Source organism: Cryptomeria japonica, chromosome 6, assembly GCF_030272615.1.
Source record: "Cryptomeria japonica chromosome 6, Sugi_1.0, whole genome shotgun sequence".
NCBI classification, from domain to species: Eukaryota; Viridiplantae; Streptophyta; class Pinopsida; order Cupressales; family Cupressaceae; genus Cryptomeria; species Cryptomeria japonica.
The window spans coordinates 542,502,210-542,511,199 of record NC_081410.1 but is presented as its reverse complement, the minus strand read 5'-3'; the positions used below and the strand labels follow the sequence as shown (position 1 = coordinate 542,511,199).

The 8,990-nt window shown below is 34.7% G+C and overlaps 1 long non-coding RNA gene across 2 annotated transcripts; it reads left to right on the top strand.

Moving 5' to 3' along the window:
• Nucleotides 1–5,336: 5,336 nt before the first annotated feature.
• Nucleotides 5,337–7,515, top strand: LOC131073009 (uncharacterized). Of its 2 annotated transcripts, XR_009372805.1 has the most exons (4): nt 5,337–5,471; nt 5,558–5,597; nt 7,189–7,257; nt 7,465–7,515. It is a non-coding gene; the product is annotated as an uncharacterized LOC131073009 (long non-coding RNA). The 2 variants fall into 2 exon arrangements; XR_009372804.1 differs by lacking the exons at nt 7,189–7,257; nt 7,465–7,515 and having other exon boundaries at nt 5,558–5,916.
• Nucleotides 7,516–8,990: the final 1,475 nt, after the last annotated feature.

Sequence of the window (8,990 nt, the reverse complement as noted above, 5' to 3'; positions counted from 1 at the left end):
AACGGATTGATGGTTTCATCATCCTCTAAGTCATTTTGTGATTCTACGTGCTTACGCCTCATTGATCTAGTCTCAACCATGTGAAAATATGTTTATGAAAGCGGGATTGTGATAGATGTGATGGTCTAACTATTTCTATAGCTCCAATATTTGACTAAAATGGGATGAATTGTTTGTTGTGGATGAATGATTCTCAATACCACCAAGTTTATCAATAAATTATGATGCAGAGCTAGGCAACAAACTAGGTGATAACCTTCTCTCACCCACAACTACTATGTCCAAATCAATTTGTTTTGTTTGAGACACCTTGCTTGTGTTTGATTGTAAAGGTGTAGGTTTGAATGGACTGAACCCACTTCATATGTTTATGGCTCAATTTCTCCTGACTATTTAGGAAGCTTAGTGCCTGATTACCTGTATACACAACAAACTCTTTGGGAAACAAATAATGCCTCCACTTATTTAGTGCTTGAACTAATGCATACATCTCCAAATCATAGGAAGAATATTTATTTTTAGCATCATTCAACTTTTCACTAAAAAATGCAATTGGTCTACCTTCCTGGCTAAGTACTACACCTATTGCCAAATAACTTGCATCACATTCAATCTGAAAGATTTTGTCAAAATCAGGTAAGGTAAGAACCGTTTGTTGGGATACATTTTTCTTCAACATTTTAAATGCTTCATCCACCTCCTTGGTCCGTGAAAATTTGCACTTGTGTCCACCCTTGATGGTCTCTAGCATGGGAACACAAATCTCCCTAAAATTCGTGATAAACTTCCTATAAAAGGTAGCAAGGCCATGAAAAATCCTTACATCACCAATTGTTCTAGGAATTGGCCATGTGAGAATGGCATTCACTTTATCAGCATCCATTTTCAGATTTCCTCTAGAAATCACAAACCCAAGGTAAGTCAGCTCTTCCTGCAAAAAATGCACACTTTTCTATGTTTATCATTAGTTTCTCTTCATTCAACCTTCTCAAGACCATATCCAAATATTTTAGGTGCTACTCCTTTGTCTTTCTAAACACTAGGATGTCATATAGATATACTATGCCAAACTTACCAATGAACTCCTTCAACACCTCATTCATGAGTCTCATGAAAGTGCTAGGGGCATTTTACAACCCAAATGGAATCACCCTCCATTCATACAATCCTTCGTTTGTTTTAAAAGTAGTTTTTCATTCATCACTTGTTCTAATCCTTATTTGGTAATAACCACTTTTTTAAATCAATCTTGGAATAATATCTTGCACAGGTCCTAAACAATTAAGAAAATAATCTATTATAGGCATAGAGAATCTATACCTGATGGTTATCTTGTTAATGGTCCAAGAATCAGTGCATAATCTCCAAGTTCCCTTCTTGTTTGGTGCTAACATAGTCGGGACCGCACAAGGGCTCGGGACCACACAAGGGCTCAAGCTCTTCCCTATCAAACCTTTATCAAGCAACTCTTGGATCTGCCTTACAACTTCCTCATTTTGTTGGGGAGTCATTTTGTGGGCTGGCTTGTTTGGTAAGGTGGCACCAGGAATGAAGTCAATGCAATGGCTTATTTCCCTTATTGATGGTAGGGTCCTTAGCAACTCTTCTGCAACTATGCCCTTGTATTTGCTCAACATTTCCTTCACCTCCTCAGGGACTGTGACCCTTTTCTTTTCTACCTTGTCATCTGTAATGGGCTCTTCTTCTTGCCTTGGTACTAACATCATTGCAAAACAAGGTGTTCCTTCTTCCTTGATTGCCTTGAGCAACTCTTTTCCTTCCATGATCATAATCTTGGCCTCCTTCTCCTTTTGATCCTCATTGTTATCAGGCAAGGGTATCAATTCAATCACCTTTTCATCTTTGGTGATGGAGTAGGTGTTCTTGTGTCCATCATGATGGGCCTTGAGGTCATATTGCCATGGCCTCCCAAAAAAGAAGATGACAGGAATCCATCTCAACAATATCAAATAAATTTTTGTCTTTGTATGCTCCTATCTAAAATTCAACCCATGATTGCTCCTCTGCCAAGGTTTGTTTTCCTTTAGTAAGCCAAGAAACTTTATATGGAAATGGATGAGGAATTCTTCTCAATTTTATTTTCTCTATCATTTCTAAGGATACTAATTTTTTTCAATTGAGCCCGAATCTATTATAGCCTTACTTACCTTGCCTATTGCTTTGCATGTGGTCCGGAAGAGTGTCTTCCTTTGTGGAGGTTCAATATTGGTTGGTACCTTCAACAATTTTCTCCTCATCATCAAGGCTTCTCCTCTCTCTAGAAGTCCATAGGAATCAGGTGAATTTACACTCTAACAATCAGTGTCTTCAACCAAATATGTTCTCCTCTCTCCTTTTTTATTCTAATCATTCTTTTTCTCACCCACAACTACTCGGTCAGAAATGAACATCAAACACGCAGAATTTCAGGAAACTCCAAGTATATTGTATTGCTCCAAAACTCCAAAACATCACCAATTTCAACAACTTCAACAACAACCCTAGAATCGATCCAAGTGGGCCTAATATAGCCTCCCTAGCGGTTTCCAACCACTTTCAAACTTTGGAACCGTTGGAGGATTAGTTACCCCTTTTTACAACATTTTTCAATGACAACAAAAGTTGTCAACTTGCACTATTCAAATTTGGTGACTCCAAGGTGTATTTGGCCTATTCCAAGGATTGGTTTGATGTCTCTAAGACCAATATTTATTGCCTAACTCATGCTTAGACTCCTACTGACCCACATGGTCCTTTGTCCATGGTGGCTTAAAAAATACAACCATGACAATGCCTTACATCAAATAGGTCTTATTGACTCACAAACCTATCAACCTACTTCATATGATCATTTTCACCTCATGGATGATATTAGACTCTTTTAGGCTTCATTTGTGTCTTTGAGTGCTCCGGCACCAAAGTACTCTTAAGATCTTAAGTTTGGTGTTCAACAATTTTGAGGGAAGTATAGCGAGTGTTGTGATTGACTTCCACAAGCTACCTAACTATGAGAGGATGCACTTGTAAGTTAGTTAAATTACCTACCATAGATAAATAGAATGACCTCTTAGGATGATTGATCCTAGATGTTATATATACTAATAGGTTTATCTATTGATAAGATGTGAAAGATCTAAAAGAGACTAAGGACCAAACTTGTTCATGTTGAAAGTTGAATGATTTGTGATTTGGTGATGGATTTTCACTGATAAGCGCAAACTTTGGAGCTTCTAGTAGGAGATTTTTTGTTGTGGAATGTAAGATAACTAGATGAGATTTTGAAAAAAGATAAATTGGCAAATAAGAATGGATGAAAGGTTACCCTAGATGGGGAATGACTCAATAGGTGATTTCTTGTTGAGGCAAATTAGAAAAGGAGATTTGACCACTTCTATTGAAAGATTGGGACAAGGCGAATCTTTGTTGAAAGGCACGTGATTTCAAAGGTTCTTCATCAAACTCATTTCCATAACCATGTAGATAATCGTGAAAACAGTGAAGGAATGTTTGATGTTTTAACAAGAGTTTATGGTTTGTGTAGAAAAAGCTTCTCTTCTTTATGATCTCTTTTTGGCTAGGCTTCTTCTTTTTCAATCGACAGTAAATGGACTTCTTGATATGCTTGAGAGAATTGATTATATGACGCATTTGGAAAATTTTGTTGTAGCAAGTTGTATGTTTGTGTCAAGATTTTTCTTGGTTGAGGTTTCATTTTGCTTAGTTGATGAGATGTACTTGTTTTGAATGTTTGATTTTGACAAGAAGAAACATCAAGCACATGAACACATCTTTTCTTTGTAGAGTAAATTTGAAATGAATTTGATGAAATATGTATGTTCTAGGATCTTTTCAAACCCCAATGATTTCCACGGGTTTAGAACAATTGAAGACACATCAATCAGACTCTCCTATTCTCAAGTGGTCATTATGATATCACAGGTCACATCTTGGAATCTCTGTCAACTCAAACAACCATGTCACACCATAGGGTGCGCTTGTTTTTTTGCCTTTTGCTAGAAATTGACCCAAAGAAAATTTCTTCTCAATTGAATCATTTTCTTGGGAGCCTTATGGTGACTTCTTGGGGGTGGATTCTTCCCCACCCTTGCACTGTGATATTCTAACGTTTGGTTACTGACTCGGGTAGATTCTACCCTTATGATTTGTGAAAAGGGTATCTGTTTGGTGCGTCGAAGATAAACTCTCACAAGAGGCCTCCCAACCTTTAGAACAAAGGCTTTACACATCACAAGGATACTAGGGGAGGGCTGACAGTGAACACTACCATTGGATGTGATTTTCATCACAACCATATTTGATTATAGTGGGTTGGAATAACTTGGCTTTAGTCATTCCCACTTAGGTCGTTCCCCTCTCACCCAACCTTATTGGCTACTCGAGAGGGCAAGCCTTCTAAAGGTGTTATCTTAATGCAATGAATTGAAAGAGTGAGTTTGTCCTTTTGGTCACCCAATTAAGGAGAGAGCATATGCCTATCACTTTCCCTTTACTTAAGTTGTGTACCTATTTTAAGCATGTAGATAAAGGATATGAACAATTGTTTTGAAAAAAATCTCCATGCTAGGCCCTACAACACACTGTCAGTAATTTGAATTCTTTTGTTTGGTCGTTAATTGTCAAATATTCACCTTGAAAAAACCTGTAAACACAATTTGTTAGAAATCCTCCTTGACACCCTACAACTACACCCTTGTTAGATGGGAGTTAGCAAAAATCAAATTAAAATGACTTGACAAAATGATTGCAAGAAACAAATAAAACTTACAAAGGCTCATGTGATCCATAAGTGCGCAAATTTCCTTGCTTCTTCCACTTATCACTTTTCCTATCATTCTCGATCTTGAGAAATCCCAAAATGAGAGATGAACAAAAAGATCGAATTTTCAAGAGATTACCCATGACAAGTCTCTTTGGCACTTTATATTGTAGTGCTTGTACAATGTTGAATTATTGAATTATGTAATCACTTGTACAATATCCCTACTGAAGCTGGCAATATATGCTTTGATCCTAAAGTTATAATCTTCATATCAAGAACATTCACGTCGGCCCTCCCCTCTTAATTAGCCGATAGGCTATTTAACGTGGGCATTGCCCACCGGGATTGTCTCACGCATCCCGTACAAATCTCGCGGCAAGGTTTTGAGAGATAAAATTCAGGTGAATGATAAATAATTATTTTACACTGACGCGTACGTATTCTGCAGTAAATTTGTCAACAACTGTAAAAAGGAGGGTTGGACACATTGATCTCAAATACCGCCAGGTGCTGAGTTAAACTTTGTCGTGGCCTTCAATGGTAGATGATAAAAATAAAACCTAGCTGCTTGCTGCCCCGCCGCTAAGCTCATCTGATTGCTGCCCACCGCTCTCCTGATGCTTAAATATGTCTGCCTGAAGGAGAACAAACCCAGATCATCAAACAGGGTACCATAAAAAAACAAGCTAAGGTGAGTTTTTTATTTTGTTGAATTTCAGATTGATGGTTTAAATCTGGAAAAATTTTGATGGTTTAACGTTTGAATGATGAATCCAGGGTTCCAAATTTTTTACAGTAGCGGCTACAGAGAAACAAAGTATGGTACTTAACATAACGTTTATCACTGCCCCTTTGTTTTTCAAATGTTGTTGGTACACAGAGATAGTTATTTGTTTCTTGAATAAGCTTGCTTCCACGCCCTTTCCTCTTCTTTCCTGCTGCAATCTTTGGTTGCTACGATGCCTTCACTCCATTACATTCTCTGGCTGAAGCTATATATAACACTGCTTATCAGAAACCAAAACAATTAGCAACTTTGATTGATTAGGGATACTCGATTGGTATTGACCACAATTATTTGATGTCATGTAAACTAAAGTATTAGCTTTATTAAAATTTTACTATTTGGAGTTTTACATATATCTCACATTTTATTGGCAAGATCAATTAAATTTGTTAGTGTTGTTCTTCTCGTTTAAGAGACTTTATTGTTATTCTATTATATTGTTTTCATGAGCCACCTGTATGACTGTAAGGAGTGACTTCTGTTTTCTTATATTAGTAAAAATGGACACATATTCAAAAGAACATTTTTAAAAAATAAAAATAAAATCCGTCCGTGAATTCTTTATTAAAAAACTAAACTATTTTTCGGTATGATTTATACATTGAATACAAACTTTTTTACACTTTCTTTTACTTTTTGTAATCATAGTATGTATTTTTCACTTTTACCTTTTGTATTTTTTACCTCTCATGGGGAGTCCATTTAATTGGTTCATTTTTACCAACAGCTTGTTACCGGATGTCTTCATTCGCTAAGAACCACTTTTAATTAAAAAATAGTACAAAGAACATTTTTAAAAAAATAACTATTCGGTAGTTGAATAAAAACTTTTTTATACTTTCTTTTACTCTTTGTAATCATAGTAAATATTTTTTCTTTTACTTTTACTTTTTTGTATTTTTTTCCCCTTACATAATTTAAATATTAATTATATTTTTAATATGAGATGGAACAAAATTATATATTAAAAAATATATAATGTATAACATATATGATGGCTATATGACCATGTTTTGCTCACAATCACTACTTGATTAAAAAATATAATAAAACAATAAAAAATAAAATGTGCTTCATTTTAAAACATAAAAAAACAATTATATATGAAAAAAAATCAACATAAATAACTAATACATTAAAACTTACCTAACAAAAAAAAATTATTATAATATAAATTTGAGCAACAATAATGTAAATAATGTTAATAATGTAAATAATGTTAAAATCAATTTACTTTTTGTTAAAAATTTGAGTATATTTTGAAGGCAAGAAAATGAAGATTAAAAAACTCTTTTCTTAATTTTACTTAAAAAACATTTACCCACTTTCAATAATATTCTATATATTTGTTGATAGGGGATGTTTTTTGAAGATGTAAATTATTGAAAGTGGGTAAATATTTTTTGAAGATGTATGCTGAAATTTTGGAGTAAATGCTTAAGTAGGACACAATATAAATAATTTATACTATCATCCACAGTTGTAACATTCACTGCAATTAAAACATGATATAAAAAATAGATATTCTAAACTCTCTTCTTAATATTAGATCAAATACAATATAAACATACTTGTTTCGATTTTTTAAAGCTTATAGTAGAGCAACCTGCCCATCTTTTAGAGGCGAGGATATATGAACAGAATGAGAGCATTTAATGTCACGATAAAGTTTTACTCAACACGTAAATAGGTGTGTGACAATTATTAGAGATCAATGTTTGTGTTGCCTTATTAAATACTTTATTATCATTGCTATATGCTAATGAATGTAAATTTTCTTTTATGTTATTTTTTGATTAATTATATTTACTTAATTACTATTTGTAGCATAGTTTCGTATTTTTTATTTGTAGCATTGAAAAAAAAATATTTGTGGCCTTTGTCCAATTGCAATTAGTGAAGCAACAAACATTCGATCAGCCAAATGTTGAATACGAGGATGAACAACAAACATTCGATCAGCCAAATGTTGAATACGAGGATGAACAACTTGAAAAGCAAGTTCTATTGAAAAGCAAGTTCTATCATGTAAAGGCCAGCAAATAATGCTAACAACAAATATATGGACCAAAGAGAGATCCAAAAGTTGTACCAATAACTGTATAGAGCCTGGATTCTCCTTCGAAAGCCCATATATAATCATTAGGAACAAGTTATATGTCAGAACTATTGGATATTGGATGTATGGCTACGTATCTCAATAATGATATTTGTTCAAAATTTGAAACATTTAAATTTGTAGAATTTTACAAATTTATTTAGTACTATAAAAGGTTTTTTAAAAACTGATAGATTACTTTATGTCAATTGCATCTGAAATAGTTTTCATGCCCTAATTTAATACTCTCCAACAAAATGATTAAAGTATATTCTACAATTGGCTAATCATTACACCTTTGTTTTGGTGCAAGCGCTAGTATAGATATTGTTATGAACTTGGAGCTCTAAGACCACTTTGTCTAGGTTTTGGAACCCGCTTTCACTTTTGCAACAAAAGAGAACACGATAATAATTGCGGATAGAAACGGGTGAATATGAAGAAAGAGAATTTACTACCCTTCTGGTAGCTAATTATAATCTTCTTTGTTGTGCCTCTGCCACATCATTATGAAGAATATCTGCACACTGTCCCCATCAATTAGTAATATAGATTCACGTGGTGTGCTGTCCACAAACCTGAATCATTCTCCAAAACTATTTCACAAGGCACTTAGACTTCTATGCTAAAGTAATGGCATTTTGTCATAGAGGGTATTTCATAAAGAGAGGCTTCATTAAAAAAGTTTTTAAAATCCTCGATATTGATAGATGTTTCCAGCGTTTGCTAGTGGCAGGTGTAAAAGTCAGAATTAACAACCTTTGTCAGTAGTCTCCCCTACCTGTGCCTGTTTTGTATGACAAAATGCCTAAAAGGGATATCAACTCAGGAAATGAGATGATTGCAGGATACACTAAGGATGGATGGATTGAAACGGCTTTAAAAGCTTTCAAGAAAAATGCATTTGGAAGGCGTAAAGCCAAATTCGACAGTCTTAGTTGGCATCCTTCCAGCCTGTGTAGTGGTGCGCAAAATGGATTTTTTCCAGGAAGCTCTCAAAAAATGTTATGATTATGCGCAACAAGGATTTGTTGACAAGGCTTTAAAAACTTGAAAGTAAATGCAAGTGGTGGTATAAAGCCAAATTCCACGATCTGCACCAGTAATTTTCAGCACTGTTTGACGGAATATCTCCAAAAAGATGTCATATAATGGAATGGAATGCAATGATGGCTTAATCTTGTTGCTTGCGCATGGAATGATAGCTTTTGAACAGACAAAATGTGATTGGCAGGCGTGAAGCCCAATTCCTCAATCTTGGCCATTCACCTCCATGCAACATGCCACGATTTACACAATAGACACGTAATCGTTTTGTTGATAAG